The sequence below is a fragment of the Lolium perenne genome, chromosome 2 (assembly GCF_019359855.2).
Source record: "Lolium perenne isolate Kyuss_39 chromosome 2, Kyuss_2.0, whole genome shotgun sequence".
Lineage (NCBI taxonomy): Eukaryota > Viridiplantae > Streptophyta > Magnoliopsida > Poales > Poaceae > Lolium > Lolium perenne.
Window position 1 is genome coordinate 73,239,199 of NC_067245.2, and position 17,470 is coordinate 73,256,668.

Sequence of the window (17,470 nt, forward strand, 5' to 3'; positions counted from 1 at the left end):
GGCTCATGAAATTTAATGCAAGTTGACTAGTCAAACAACCAGGGCCCTATAACAGATTGGGCCGGCCCATTAACAGTAGTGTGGGACCCACCTTCATTTTGGGCCGGCTCACTTACTTACTGGGCCGGCCCGTTAACAGAAAGTGGGACCCACTGTGCTTTTGGCCGACCTTTGTCTTGTTGGGCCGGCCCACTTGCTACATGATGGACCCCACATACTAAATGGGCCGGCCCTTTAAGAGGAAAGTGGGACCCACCTGCGTTTTTGGCCCGGCCCACTTGCTATATGGTGGACCCCACATACTAAATGGGCTGGCCCTTTAACTGGAAAGTGGGACCCACCTGTGTTTTTGGCCCGGCCCACTATCTTGTTGGGCCGGCCCACTTGCTATATGGTGGACCCCACATACTAAATGGGCTGGCCCATTAACAGGAAAGTGGGATCCACCTGTGCTTTTGGCCCGGCCCACTGGCTTGGTGGGCCGGCCCATTTGATCTAATGTGGACCCCACGCACTAAATGGGCCGGCCCGATTAGCAGGAAAGTGGGACCCACGTGCTAATTGGGTCGGCCCAATAACTTCTTGGGCCGGCCCACTTGCTTTAAGGTGGACCCCACTTGGTAAATGGGCCGACCCGATAACATGAAAGTGGGTCCCACATGTTTTGTGGGCCGGCCCTTTTGCCTGTTGACCGGTCAAACGAGTGCATTCGGCCCGGCCCACATGCTTAGTGGGGCGGCCCATTAATGTTTTGACCAGTCAACCTTAGAGGTTAGGCCTGGCCCACGTAACTAATGGACCAGCCCAGCTATATAGTTGACCGGTCAATCTAAGTCAGCTGGCCCGGCCCGCAAATAAATGGGCCGGCCCGCTTAAGACGTGGCAGGCCTCGTGTGGGCCTACCATCTACCACGGGGTTTCAGCGGTTAATGCCGTTAACTGCCAGTTAACGGCGTCTGCCACGTGTCAGTTTGCATGACGTCAGCAGTCAACGGGCTCCCGGAAACACTTCTGCAACGGTCCGATTTTCCGTGGCGGAAGGGCGCCCAAGCGCGATGGACCGAAAAAATCGTCGTAGGACTTTGCCTGACGCAGTTTCGACAACAGAACCCATATCGTCGGGTTAGGCCCATAGGCTACGAAAAATACCCCTTAGCGGACGATTTTGAGACGTTGTCTATCAGAACTTTTCTTGTAGTGACACCGTCTTCCTTGTTGTTCAAACACCTTTACCAGAAAATATCTAGACCTTAGAGAGACCAATCATGCAAACCAAATTTTAGCAAGCTCTATGTATTTCTTCACTAATAGGTGCAAAGTATATGATGCAAGAGATTAATCATGAGCACACAAATTGCCAAGTATCAAGTTATTCAAGACATCATACCAATTACTACATATAGCATTTCCCGTTTCCAACCATATAACAATTTAACGAAGCAGTTTCAACCGTCGCCATGAAAATTAAAAGCTAAGAACACATGTGTTCATATGAACCAGCGGAGCGTGTCTCTCTCCCACACAAGCATTTATTCAAACAAAAACAAAAACAAAAACAAACAGACGCTCCAAGTAAAGTACATAAGATGTGACCGAATAAAAATAGGGAGGAACCTGATAATTTGTCGATGAAGAAGGGGATGCCTTGGGCATCCCCAAGCTTAGACGCATGAGTCTTCTTGAAATATGCAGGGTTGAACCACCGGGGCATCCCCAAGCTTAGAGCTTTCACTCTTCTTGATCATATTGTATCATCCTCCTCTCTTGACCCTTGAAAACTTCCTCCACACCAAACTCGAAACAAACTCATTAGAGGATTAGTGCATAATCAAAAATTCACATGTTCAGAGGTGACACAATCATTCTTAACACTTCTGGACATTGCCCAAAGCTTCTGAAAGTTAATGGAAAAAATATATCCATTCAACATAGCAAAAGAGGCAATGCGAAATAAAAGGCAGAATCTGTTTCTGTAAAGACGAATTTGTACGAGGCACCAGACTTGCTCAAATGAAAATGCTCAAATTGAATGAAAGTTGCATACATATCTGAGGATCACTCACGTAAATTAGCATAATTTTCTGAGTTACCTACAGAGAATTAGGCCCAGATTCGTGACAGCAAGAAATCTGTTTCTGCGCAGTAATCCAAATCTAGTATGAACCTTACTATCAAAGACTTTACTTGGCACAACAATGCAACAAAACTAAGATAAGGAGAGGTTGCTACAGTAGTAAAAACTTCCAAGACTCAAATATAAAACAAAATTACTGTAGTAAAATAAACAAATGGGTTATCTCCCAAGAAGTGCTTTCTTTATAGCCATTAAGATGGGCTCAACAGTTTTAATGATGCACTCGCAAGAAATAGTAGTTGAAGCAAAATAGAGCATCAAGAGGCAAATTCAAAACACATTTAAGCCTAACATGCTTCCTATGCATAGGAATCTTGTAAATAAACAAGTTCATGAAGAGCAAAGTGACAAGTATAGGAAGATAAAACAAGTGTAGCTTCAAAAATTTCAGCACATAGAGAGGTGTTTTAGTAACATGAAAATTTCTACAACCATATTTTCCTCTCTCATAATAACTTTCAGTAGCATCATGAGGAAACTCAACAGTATAACTATCACATAAAGCATTCTTATCATGAGTCTCATGCATAAAATTATTACTCTCCACAATAGCATAATCAATTTTATTAGTTGTAGTGGGAGCAAATTCAACAAAGTAGCTATCATTATTATTCTCATCATCAAATATAGGAGGCATATTATAATCATAATCAAATTTATCCTCCATAACAGGTAGCACCAAAAGACCACTATCATTATAATCATCATAAATAGGAGGTAAAGTATCATCAAACTAAATTTTCTCCTCAATGCTTGGGGGACTAAAAATATCATGCTCATCAAATCCATCTTCCCCAAGCTTAGAATTTTCCATATCATTAGCAACAATGGTGTTCAAAGTGTTCATACTAATATGTTCCATGGGTTTTTTAATTTTCGAATCAAACCATCCATGTCTTAACTCAGGAAAAAGAATAAAAAGCTCCATGTTGCTTTCCATTATGCCAAACTAGTGTAAAAGAAGAAACAAAAAGATGCAATTGCAGGATCTAAAGGAAATAGCTTCGAGTACTTACAATGGCGCCGGAAAATAGCTTAGTAGCCGAGATCCGGAGTGTGAGTACCTTTTACCTTTCCTCCCCGGCAACGGCGCCAGAAAAGTGCTTGATGTCTACGGGTGCTTCTATTCTTGTAGACAGTGTTGGGCCTCCAAGAGCAGAGGTTTGTAGAACAGCAGCAAGTTTCCCTTAAGTGGATCACCCAAGGTTTATCGAACCCAGGGAGGAAGAGGTCAAAGATATCCCTCTCAAGCAACCTTGCAACCACAAAGCAAGAAGTCTCTTGTGTCACCAACACACCTAATACACTTGTCAGATGTACAGGTGCACTAGTTCGGCGAAGAGATAGTGAAATACAGGTGGTATGAATGTATATGAGCAGTAGTAACGGCACCAGAAAATAGCTTGATGCTACAACTAGCGTGTGGTTGATGGTGGTAATATTGCAGGCAGTACAGATGCAGTAGAACAGTAAACAAGCAGCGATAGCAGTATTTGGAAACAAGGCCTAGGGATCATACTTTCACTAGTGGACACTCTCAACATTGATCACATAACAGAACAGATAAATGCTATACTCTACACTCTCTTGTTTGATGATGAACACCACTAATTGTGTAGGATTACACGAACCCTCAATGCCGGAGTTAACAAGCTCCACAATATTCGATATTCATGTTTAAATAACCTGAGAGTGCATGATAGATCATTGCAATTACACCAAGTACTAACATAGCATGCACACTGTCACCATCACACTATGAAGGAGGCATAGATCACATCAATACTATCATAGCAATAATTAACTTCATAATCTACAAGAGATCATAATCATAACCTACGCCAAGTACTACACGATGCACACACTGTCACCTTTATACCGTGCAGGAGGAATAGACTACTTTAATAACATCACTAGAGTAGCACATAGATGAATAGTGATACAAAACTCATATGAATCTCAATCATGTAAGGAAGCTCATGAGATCATTGTATTGAAGTACATAGGAGAGAGATTAACCACATAGCTACCGGTACAGCCCTTAGCCTCGATGGAGAACTACTCCCTCCTCATGGGAGACAACAGCGGTGATGAAGATGGCGGTGGTGTCGATGGAGAAGCCTTCCGGTGGCACTTCCCCGTCCCGGCGGCGTGCCGGAACAGAGACTCCTGTCCCCCAGATCATGGCTTCGCGATGGCGGCGGCTCTGGAAGGTTTCTCGTACCGTGGCTTTTTCGTATCGAAGATTTAGGTCAGGGACCTTTAAATAGGCGAAGAGGCGGAGTCGGAGGGCTGACGAGGCGACGACACAGTAGGGGGGCGCGGCCCACCCCTGGCCGCGCCGGCCTATCATCTGGGGCCCACAGGGCCCTCCTCTGGTGGCTCTCGGGTGTTCTGGAAGCTTCATGAGATTTTAAGATCTTGGGCATTGATTTCGTCCAATTCCGAGAATATTTCCTTACTAGGATTTCTGAAACCAAAAACAGTGAAAACGAGGCGGCACTTCGGCATCTCGTCAATAGGTTAGTTCCGGAAAACGCATAAAATCATCATAAAGTGTGAACAAAACATGTAGGTATTGTCATAAAACAAGCATGGAACATAAGAAATTATCGATACGTCGGAGACGTATCATTCCCCCATCCATGTGTGAGTAATTCCCCCGCTGTAGGCTGAAGGGGATGGTAGGGATTGGATGAGATTGGTCATGTAATAGCATAAGATTGTTATGGCATAGTGTCTAGTGTCCGTAATTGGTACTTTGATGATATTGTTGCAACTTGTTATGCTTAATGCTTGTCACTAGGGCCCGAGTGCCATGATCTCAGATCTGAACATGTTATTATTTCATCATGGTATGCATTGTTTCATGATCTTACCTGCAAGTTGTATACACATGTCGCTGTCCGGAACCAAAGGCCCCGAAGTGACAGAAATCGGGACAACCGGAGGGGAAGGCGGTGATGTGAGGATCACATGTGTTCACGGAGTGTTAATGCTTTGCTCCGGTACTCTATTAAAAGGAGTACCTTAATATCCAGTAGATTCCCTAGAGGCCCGGCTGCCATCGGCTGGTAGGACAAAAGATGTTGTGCAAGTTTCTCATTGCGAGCACGTACGACTATATACTGAACACATGCCTATGGATTGCTTTGTACTTGGACACCGCTTTATTATTATCTGCAAATGCCCTGCTTTGATTCTTACATGAGTTTCTCTCATCCATGCAACGCCCGTCATCCATCCCTGTGCCTACAGTATTTTAATCCTGCTGTTTACTATAATCACTACTACTGTCTCTATCACACTACTGCTGTTATTTCACTACTGCTACTGCTATAAAACAGTTACTACTGATAAACTCTTGCGAGCAAGTCTGTTTCCAGGTGCAGCTGAATTGACAACTCCACTGTTAAGGCTTTCAAGTATTCTTTGTCTCCCCTTGTGTCGAATCAATAAATTGGGTTTTACTTCCCGCGAAGACTGTTGCGATCCCCTATACTTGTGGGTCATCAAGACTGTTTTCTGGCGCCGTTGCCGGGGAGCATAGCTTTATTTGGAAGTTCACTTGGATTTATATTGTTCGCTGCAAATTCTCCATCATGGGTAAATCTCGCGATCCTAAAGTCGTCATATTACCATCCACTACAAGAAAAGGTACAACTCTGAGTACCTCTGCTGCTCTTGATTCACCATCTGTGATAAGTCAACTTGTTTCACCACCGCAAGCTTCACTTGCTGGTACTTCTGCTGAATCTGAAAACTCTCATAATATTGATAATGTTTCTGCTGTGCTTGATGATAGTGGTTCATTGGGATCCTTTCTATATGCTACAATTGCTAGGTCTAGACAAATTGAAAATACTGAAACTCCTAATGCTGCTACACCTGTTAATTCACCTGTGTCTGTTGATTATTCTAGTGATGATCCTGATGAAGATTATGTGGAACTTAATGATGATTTTATTAATAGATGCAATGCTAATGCTGATGCAAGAAAAATTAAAAAGTTTCTCGCACAATATACTGTTAGACATAAGCTATCTCCTGATCCTAAATTTGCCACATCTCCTATATGCATTAAGGATAAAGATTATGATTTTTCTCTTGATCTATCTCATATAGCTATTGTTGAGAAAACACTCTTTTGTGGTACTGAAAAAGAAAGTGTTGTAGAACACATGAATGAACTTTCTTCTATGAGTAGCTTGTTTTCTGATGATGTCAAGATGCATACTTATTTCGTTGCTAAAAATTTTCCTTTCTCATTAAAGGATGATGCTAAAACTTGGTATAATAATTTGCCTCCTGGTTCTATTAAAAGTCCAGATGATTTGCTTAATGTTTTCTTTCGGAAATACTTTCCTGCTAGTGGTCAACATGCTGCTTTACATAAAATTTATAGCTTTGACCAGGAAGATGGAGAGAAATTGCCGGAAGCTTGGGCAAGATTTTGCTCTCTTATCAGAGCTCGACCCGGACATGATTTGGAAAAGCATGATTTACTTGATATATTTTATAGTGGACTAACCGTTGAGTCTAGAGCATATTTGGATAGTTGTGCTGGTTGTGTTTTCAGGAAAAGAACTCCAGACGAAGCTGAAGAATTATTGGCTAAAATAGGCCAGAATCATGATGATTGGACTACACCTGAACCAACTCCGATGCCAATATTGAAGAATAGGGGTCTAATTAAATTAAATGATGAAGATATGAGGGAAGCCAAGAAATCTCTTAAGGAGAAGGGTATTAAATCCGAAGATGTGAAGAACTTACCCCCCATAGAAGATATATGTGAGATAATTCCCCCTTCATCCATGATTGAGGTAAACTCCCTTCAATGCTTTACTAGGGAAGATATTCCGTATTCAAAACCTCCTGCTCAATGCTTAGATGAGTTTGATAATTATATTGTTAAGCAAGAAAATTTTAATATGAGAGTAGAGAATCATCTAATGGAAAATTCTCAAGCTATTAGTAATTTGCATGATATTGTGGAGAGAACCTCCAATGATGTTAAGATGCTTGTTAAACATTTTCAAATGGTTCAAACTTAAATTGATCAACTCACTAAAGTGCAAAATGACTTGTTAAAAAATAATTCTAAAGAGAAACATGCTTATGAAGTAACAACTAGAGGCGGTGTTTCTACCCAGGATCCTCTATATCCTGAAGGGCACCCCAAAAGAGTTGAACAAGATTCTCAACGAATTGAACCTAGTTCTCCTTCTAAGAAAAATAAGAAGAAACATAAAAATGTTGTAGAATCCTCTGAACCTGTTAACGATCCAAATAGTATTTCTATTTCTGATGCTGAAACTGAAAGTGGTAATGAACATGATAATGATAATGATAAGAATGATGCTTCTGATAAAGAAGAAGTTGAAGATGAACCTGAAAAGCATGCTAAAAATAAAAAGTATACTAAAGAAGATTTTATTGCTAAGAAACATGGTAATGAAAGGGAACCTTGGGTACAAAAGCAAATGCCTTTTCCTGCTAAGAAACTAAAATCAAAGGAAGAAGAACACTATAATAAATTTTGTGATTGGATGAAACCTTTATTCTTGCAAATCCCTTTGACTGATGCTATTAAATTGCCTCCTTATTCAAAGTATATGAAAGATATTGTCACTAACAAAAGGAAAATCCCCAATGAGGAGATTTCCACTATGCTTGCTAATTACTCTTTCGATGGCAAGGTTCCAAAGAAGTTGGGCGACCCAGGTATACCTACTATTCCTTGTTCTATCAAGAATAATTATGTTAGAACTGCTCTATGTGATTTGGGAGCGGGTGTTAGTGTTATGCCTTTTTCTCTTTACAAGAGACTTTATTTAGATAAGTTGATACCTACTGATATATCTTTGCAAATGGCTGATAAATCTACTGCTATTCCTGTTGGTATATGTGAGGATGTTCCTATTCAAGTTACTAATAACTTCTTGATATTAACTGATTTTGTTGTGTTGGAAATGCCTGAAGATGATAATATGTCTATTATTCTTGGGAGACCTTTTCTTAACACCGCAGGGGCTGTTATTGATTGCAATAAAGGAAAAGTTACTTTCAATGTTGATGACAAGGAGCATACCATCTATTTCCCCAAGAGGATTGATAAAGTATGTGGAGTTAATACCATTTCTAATGTGAGAACTATCAAAGTGGGAACTATTGATTGTCCTATATATGAGCCTAAAGAAGGATATCAAAATCTTATGATTGGATCCATATCAATACAATTCAAGGTAACATGATTGATTTGAGGTTTATTTCTTCTTATGCTATGTAAAATTTATTTGGTGGCAAGACTTGATCAACCTTGTTAACAAATACTTTTTATATGCATGGAGGAGGTAAACAACATTTCTTTCTTCCTCCACTTGTTCTACTTGCTGTAGCACTTTTGATTTGCAAAGTTCCTTAGTTGTATAGAAATTTTAAAATCTTTTTCTGCCAAGTAATAATAAACTTAATACCCAGAAATGTGCATTTTTCAAAGTTTTCAAAAATTCACAAAAATTATACTGTTGGTCCTATTTTTCGAAGACGCACCTGGGAGCACCTAGGGATGACCAGTGGGGCACCCCAGGGTGGCACCCCACAGGCCGGCGCGGCCTGGAAGGGGGGCGCGCCACCCTGGTGTGTGGGCTCCCCCTTGCCCCAGTTCTTTATCTCTTCCTCCCACTCTCTTCTCTCTCCCGAAAAAACTCGCACCAGCTTTCCCTCACTCGCGTTTCTGCTCAAGAGCTCAAGATTTCTCGATCTCTTTGCTCAGCCCAGATTTTTGCCTGAAATTTGGCACATTTGCTCTCAGGTATGTGACTCCTCCGATTATCCAAGTAGAATTTTGTTTGGTTGAGTATATCTTGAATATTTTGCTAATGTAGGTAACATGTTTAGTGAGCTTGCATGCTTGTTCTAAGTTGTAGAAACTAGTTTTGATGCATGATTAGTACTCTAGCAAGATCCTATGGTAGTTTCCCTCAATTATATGTCACCAAATCAAATTTTATAATGTTTGTTGAAAAATTTCAGAAAAGGAAGATGGATAATTTCAACTTTGGAGAAGTGTTTGAGAGAGAGACGACCAGCACGGGAAGGCCCTCTAGGACCGCCACTCGATTCAGGCGATCCTACAAATGAGGATGTCATCGCGCCAAGCTTCGAGCCCGAAGAAGACAATGGAGTCCCTAACGCTTCATCTTTCCCATGTTATGACTTTTTGAGTAATGCAGGGTTGCTGGATGATTTCTTAACCCTCGCTGATAAGGCAGGCTTAACCGCCTATATGGGAGATGAAAGGGAACAATACCTCATGCTCACCAAAATCTTTGTTGAGAGCTTCAAGTTCGACAACAAGCACTATCGCCCGATAGTTGCATTCAAGATCTATGATAATCCTATTACTATGAAATTGGGAGATTTTTGTGTTGAATTGGGAATTGCCCCTGTAGGTACAGCAAGGAGGATTGAGGACAACCCCAGGGCCTTGTTGGAGCTCTATCGAGAGATCACCAAAGATGATTGCCGCACCATTCAGCGTGGCAAGATAAGAAACATCCAACTCCCCGCCATAAAGTATTTTGCTTATTACATTGCTACTAGCATTCTTGGTAGGGAGAACACTAGCAATATTTCTAGCTATCATCTTGCTTTCTTAATTGCTGCACTCACTGGAGAGACACCTTATCATCTTGGTTCTCTTATTGCTCTCCGCTTGTCTAGCAAGGGGCCTATTTTTGGAGGAATTATTGCATCACGCATTTTAGCACATCTAGAACTTCCTCTTGATCCTACTGATGTGCAATTAACCCCTATAAGACTTGATACTGCTGCTATGAAGAGCCATCATTTTGTTACAGCTGACTCTAGTTCAGAAAATATGGTCTATAGAATGTTGTTTGCTGACGGGGATGAGAGGGAAATCCCTTTGCCCCAGCCAGATTTGTTCAGTATTGACAGAAAACCATGGTCGCGCTCTAAGGAGGAGGTGGATGAGAAAATGAAGATACAAGGCTTCCACCAGCAGCATGACTCCGAGGACGCCGGGCCCTCCTACGACTACACTGTCACGTATCCGGGTGCTTCTTCCAGCACATACCCGGAATATGATCCATCTTCGTCGTACTACGGAGGTGCTACTTCATGGGCACCATGGGATTGAACTCCACTTAGGCCAAAAGCCTAAGCTTGGGGGGAGGTATACCGGCATCACTCATTCTTTGCATATTATGGTTGCTGGATACTTGTATATACTTGTTTTGTTTCTTTAAGTGGTTTTCTAATGAGAGGGAGATGATATTTGGGGAAGTGCTGCCTGAAAACAGATTCTGAACTGTTACCGAAAAAATTCTCAAAAATAGCCAGAAAGATATTTTTCAAAGCCAATTTTTTTGCATGTTCCCCAGGTTGTTATCTAACTTTCATTAGTTGAACACTTTTCGATTTGAGCAGCAGAAGAATTTCTTAAAAATCGATTACTGTACTGTTATCAAGTTTGACGAATTCCTGCTGCTTTGTGTTTATGTGACTCTTCTAGTTTTCATTTTCTTTTTTTTGTTTTGTTTCCTTCCTAAAACACAAAAAGACCAAAAATATTTCTGTTGTTTCTCTTACCGTTTGCTTATTTTGGTTTCTTGCTCTTATTTTGCTTTATTTGCTATTGTTGGTTTGCTATAAGAAAATCCAAAAAGATTTTGCTTTGTTTGCTTGTTTTCTTTTGTTCTTGTTTCCAATTCGAAAACACCAAAAATATTTGCTGTTCTTCTTTGGTTTTGTAAAGTTCATTATGAGTTAAATGGTCTTCGGTGGCTGGAGCATGGTTTTCATTTCATATTATCCAAGCTACACAAGTGAAAGGCAATAATGACGATCTACGACAATTCGATTGTGGTGAGAGACTGGTATGAACTCTATTTGTTTTCATTTTTGTACATATACTCATCCATGTGAGCATGCTTAGTTGGTTCATGTGAGGTATATATCATTTAAGAAAGTTTAGTAGTTCATGATCTCTCATGTTTAGCTCCAATTTATTAATATGAGTAGCATGTCATGGATGTTTGCTTGCATTGTTTTATTCATAAATAGGTATGACATTGTGGTATCCTCCTCTGAATAATTCATTTGAATCGACTTGGCACATGCTCATGCATGCATATGACTGAACAAAAGTCAATTAAGCCTCTATGATTTACATTGCTTCAGAGTTCTTGTATCACTTTTATGCCTCCGTTAATTTATTTTGCCGCAAGCATGATTATGACAGTGACTGCTCTCTTGATTTGTCGCTCCCTAGTCTATTGCTAGCCTTCACTTGTACTGAGCGGGAACGCTGCTCGTGCTTCCAAACACCTGAAAACCAAGTTGTTCCAAAGTGTCCACCATAAATACCTATGCATGGCATTTCAAACCATTCCAAGTAAATTCTCATGCGCTACCTTTAAACCTTCAAAATGCTTCTCAATTTGTGTTAATATTTTATAGCTCATGAGGAAGTATGTGGTGTTTATCTTTCAACCTTGTCATTTACTTTTGACGGACTTTCATAATAAGAGCTGGCAACGGGGTGCCCAGCCCCAATTAATAACTTCATTAATAATTCTCTTCACATGTTTTGCTCTGATTCATCAGTAAGCAACTTAATTTTGCAAATAGACACTCGTCCATGGTATGAGATTGATGGAAGGCACCCGAGGATTCGGTTAGCCATGGCTTGTGTAAGCAAAGGTTGGGGGGAGTGTCACCCATAATAAAACTAAAGTACATGTGTAAACAAAAGAGAAGAGGGATGATCTACCTTGCTGGTTGAAATAACGTCCTTCATGGGAGTCGCTCTTGGAAGTCTGGTTGGCGAGGTAGTTGGTGTACCCATTACCATTCGTTGACAACAACAAACACCTCTCAAAATAATTTTACTACTGTTTTAAAAGTGAAAAGCTCTAGCGCATGTTAATCCCTGCTTCCCTTTGCGAAGGGTCAATCTTTTACTTTTATGTTGTGTCTCCATCCTTTCTTTGAGCACTTTCTTGAGAGCACAACTGTCATTCTTAGTATAATATGCTTGTCCCAAAATATGATTAACTGTGGTATAACTTTGATGCTTTTATCTTTGACAATCTCCATTTCTAGTCTTTCTATGAACCTCAGAGGTGCCTGGGCATTTATGTTTTGCTGTTCAAATTCGGGCAAGCGAGATACCACTTTATCATACCCTTTTATGAACATTGCAATCCTGCTTATAGACATGATTCATGATGCTTATTATTAACTAGCATGGTGACCCGTGCACTTGCGCGGCTAGATTTGTTATATGTTACATATTTAGATTTTTATTATCTTACTAATTCAATGTTATCATTTCTGTGGGTACTTATTTAAAAAGAATAAGAAAATATGTATGAAAAATTTAAAATTTAAAATTTATGATAGGTTGGAGGTAGTACTTTGTTCTTGATGTACTGTCCTTCTCGTGCTATATCCTTGGACCAATATGTATTTGCAGGTCTGCACGAAGAATTAGGTTTAAACATGTATGGCTAATTACATGTACTCTTGCTCATTCAAGTTAGCGTAACAATTGGTGTATATTTACATTATTTGCTTATAAACATTCAAACAGTCACTCTGACACCCTACATAGCTTATTTATTCTGATTATGCATGTGTCGTTTTGTATCAACTTGTATTTTATTTACTCTGATTTAGAAAATTATTCTTCCGTCCAATTATAATCTTTAATCACTATTATTGGTGCAGATATTTTGCTGTATGTGATGACTTATTTTCAAGTGTCTTAATAATAATAAAAATATATTTTCTGTAAAATGATGATTTCATCTTACAATCAACCCTGATTGCTTTTGTAGAAATATAGAATCTCACTGGTTATATCTTCTATGTGCTAGCATCGTATCCGGGACCAGTTAATCCAGTCTGCCATCGGTACATGCATCTACAACGCTTCTTGCATATATGCATGCATGTATGCATTCAGCCTTCAACCTTCATCGATTCATGAAGATTCAAATGTATGTGGAGCAGTGGAGGGAACATACCTTTTAGAATCGACTTCATGCATTGTGTGGCCGGTGTGCTTGAACAATTTATTTGATGGAACTGAATTATATAAACTTAAGTCGAGTACTGCTTTCGAGTCCACGCCGTGATCCGAAATTAATCAAGCACAGCTTATGCAAATTGCGATCGCACGATGGATCACCGAATCCACTACTGCCGTTGGGCGTTCCACTTCCACCTGTGTTTGCTTCGGCGGCATTGACCGGCTGAGCGGCGCAGGCCATGGGTTGGGCAGAGACGTTTGCCGGGTGCGCACCAGCTGGTCGTCTTTGATATCTTTGGTACCATATGTCAAGAACTCGTTCTGGTGTATCTGTCGTAGGAACCTACACGAGCTCTGTCACCTGTACGGCGGTAGCCGTAGTCGTCAGGGTGCTCCCGCAACGGTGACTCCGGGTCGGACCAGAAGCCATTATTCACGAACGCCTTGAAGCAGTGGAGATGTGCGCCACGTCGGAGTGGTTGCCGAGAGGCTTGACGCTGCGGAGGAAGTACACCGCCGTCTAAGAATGAGAGCTCCGTCGTTCGCGGGAGATATCTTCGTCGGAGCGAGATCAACATTGTATCCTTGATGTGACCCAGAGGCCGCCGGTGTAGGCGCTGATGCCAGAGATGGACCAGATGTCGTAGGACTGGTCGGGACTGCCCTCGTTCTCCACCATGCCGTCCCCGTCGAACTGGTCTATGTACGCCTTGGCCAGGCTGGCCATGCCGCGGCGGTGAAGCCGAGGTTGCCCCTGGCTGCGACTTCATTGTACAACTGGAGGACGATTTTTGGGCTGAGGTCCTTCTATCGCGCCGGGTTCTGCATCATGTACGCGTTGAGCTCAAACCAGGGCCGGGGTCGCCGAGACCGATATCGTGCCGCGCGCAGGGCTTCCATCGTTCCTAACCATCTCCAGGCCCGCCGACGTGTTGCTTCTCGCCTGATTTATATCAGAGTTGTAGTAGACCTTGCTACCCATAAACCTTTGTGTATTCGGCAGTTCGTCGGCGTTGAACTCTGAAAAAGGTCTCACCGTAATAAGCCATAATACTTGCTCGATTAAGTTAGTTCATCGCAAAGAATAACTTTATGATTGTTGTCCATGTGGTGCACAACCCAATTAATCTGAATGGCACCACGATAAACAATTCCCAAAGTTATCTGCATCTAGATACATCTAAATTCTAATATGCTTTAGATATTTTTTTTTGAGAAAGAGGGATTACCAAATTGTATCTGTAGTACATATGAAACCAACACACGGTCACCTGTTGACATATGCATGCAAAAAAACAGTCTCGGAACATGGACGGGGAGGATCTAGAACCGACCTTGAATTGTAGTGATTTGCTTACACCTCCCCGTTGTTCTTTCATATCCAGATCAACCAACTCGGTCGCGATTGTAGCCTTCAACATGTAATTATTCTGTTGTTAGGAAGGAAGAGGGAGAGCGGTCCGCCGTCGAGATCTACGACGTGCACACAACCTGCAAAAACGTTGGCTACCACTGCTGCCATGGGTTGATCATCTGGACAAAAGAACACAAATCAGTACAGCCGAGACAATCAGCCGTCTAGATCTACAACATGCACTACCTAAAAATCTGGAAAAAATAAGAACACGCAAATCGTGTCAAGAGAGAAAGCAATCTGCTATGTAGATCTACAAAATAAGATCAAAAATCGTGTCAAGAGAGAGCAATCAGCTATCAAGATCTACAATATGCACAACCTGCAGAACGTGTTGGTTGGCACTGCTGCCAAGATCGATCTGAACAAAAGAAGAAAAATCACTTTTGTGCAACCGCGAAAGAGAGAGAGAGTTGTTATCGTGATATAGGTGGAGGCGTGAAAGATTTTTTATGGTAGGTAATATTCTTAGCGCTTATCAATCTAAACCGTTCGTATATCTAATATTTGGTACGTATATCTCCTTTTTTTTCTTGAACGGACTCTCCTTTTACTTTCCGTGCGTAATCTGATCCATTGGTTATATAATGTCTAATCTCCACCGCTGATTGTTTGTTGTTTTAATAATATAATAGAAGATTGTTGGTACCTTTCCATGATTGACATAGCTATTAGATGATCTTAGTTGCATGTACCTTATTATGAACTGCCTAAGTGTTAGCCATATCATGAGAATATTTACATCATATGAGCAAATGTGTTCGTGAAAGTTCTTTTATCGCACTCAGTTGTTAACTGAATTGCTTGAGGACAAGCAATAAGCTAACTTGGGGGGAGTTGATACGTCCAAAACGTATCTACTTTCCCGAACACTTTTGCTATTGTTTTTCCTCTAATTTGTGTATTTTGGATACAACTAACACGGACTAACGTTGTTTTCAGCAGAATTGCTCTGGTGTCTTGTTTTTGTGCAGAAATTCAACTTTTGGGAAAATCCTCGGAATTTATACCAAAGGGCCTATTTTACCAGAAGACTCAGGAAGCCAGAAGGGCAAGCCAGGTGGAGGCCCGAGGGCCCCACACACCAGGCCGGCGCGGCCCAGGGGGGCACCGCCCTAGTGTGTGGCCCCCTCGGCTAGCCTCCGACGCCCTCCTCTGGACTAAAAGGGAGGAGTCCAAGGTGGACTCCCCAAAGGGTGGCCGGCCAACCCCCCAAGGAAGGGGTGGGAGTCCCACCTTGAGTGGGATTTCCCCTCTTGAGTAGGTTTCCCACCTATGGGAGGTTTCATTGTTGGGGTCTTATTCGAAGACTTGGATACCAACACTTGGGGATTTCCACCTATATAATGAGGAGGAGAGGGAGGGGGGCTGCCCACTCTTGGCCGCACCACCTAGGGCTGCCCTTGGCCGGCGCCCTAGCCTCCCCCTCTCCCCAAACCCTAGCCTCTCCTCTTCCACATAATACTCCCGCAGCGCATAGGCGAAGACCTGCCGGAGTTCTCCACCACCACCGCCACCACGCCGTCGTGCTACCGGATTCAAGGAGGAGCTACTACTTCCGCTGCCCGCTGGAACGGGGAGAAGGACGTCGTCTTCATCAACACCGAACGTGTGACCGAGTACGGAGGTGCTGCCCGATCGTGGCACCGTGATCAAGATCTTCCACGCGCTTTTACAAGCGGCAAGTGATCGTCTACCGCAGCAATAAGAGCCTACTCTTATAGGCTTTGGAAATCTTCAAGGGTTAGTCTTGACCATCCCCTCGTTGCTCCCGTCTTTTAGATTGCATCTTGGCTTGGATTGCGTTCTCGCGGTAGGAAATTTTTTGTTTTCTATGCAACGAATCCCTACAGCTTGCCCCTCCAAGCTGGATGCCTGGACGGTGGAGGCGAAAGGAGGGGATCGAGCTAGCGGCTTGCATCCGTCGGCTGTCGGCACTCGATCGGGAGAGACAAAGGGGGCTACATAAAGGGGAGGGGTAACATATTTTATTACACAGTGAACTTACTGATGTGACTAGTCATTACATGTCTCACTGAAACTGGGGCCCATAGTGTGGCACCCCAAATTCACTTGAACCTGCACGGCGGGACGCATTGGCGCGTCAAGAAAACCCCCGAATTGTAGCGGGGAAATGAAACATTTCACAAAAATTCGAAATTCAAGCACACTGCCACGCACCAAGCACGCGGGCTGTTCCTTCCTCTTCCTCGGTTCCTCCTCCCCTATCCGAAAAAACCCCAAATCCCAAGCTCAAACAACAACAACAAAAAAAAACCAAATCCCCTGGCCGCCATGCATGTCCTCGTTAACCCGCTGGAGATCGTTCCCGGACGAGGCGGACCCCCCGCCCTGAGATCCCGAGTTCGTCTGTTCCGTCCACCTCGAGGCATTGCGTGCTGTCTCGCAGCGGCGGGTTGAGGGCGCTGCAGAGGAAGTTCCGCCGGAAAGTGCTCATAGCAACCGTGCAAGCTCACCGGCGTGCTGTATCCCGAGAGGAACTGGTCAAAGCTTTGCTATTCGCAAAAAAAAACCGGGCCAAGATCTGGTCAAAGCTTCGTCGATGGCTTGCCGCGAGAGGCTTGGAGTCCAGAGTCAATAAACTAGCTGATGGAGGACTTGGGCGGTTTACACCGATTCATATTAACTGAGTCAAGTTTGTTAGTCTAGTTAACAAATGCATCTAGATACATCCATATCTAGACAAAATTGAGTCAATTAATATGAATCAGAGGGGAGTGCCTGAAAGTGTTTCATGCTACCAATTAATGCGCTGGCAGGACTGGCTGTAGAAGTAATTGTGCTACTACTCATACGATGAACTGATTGTGTGGGTGTCAAATTTTGCAACGCGATC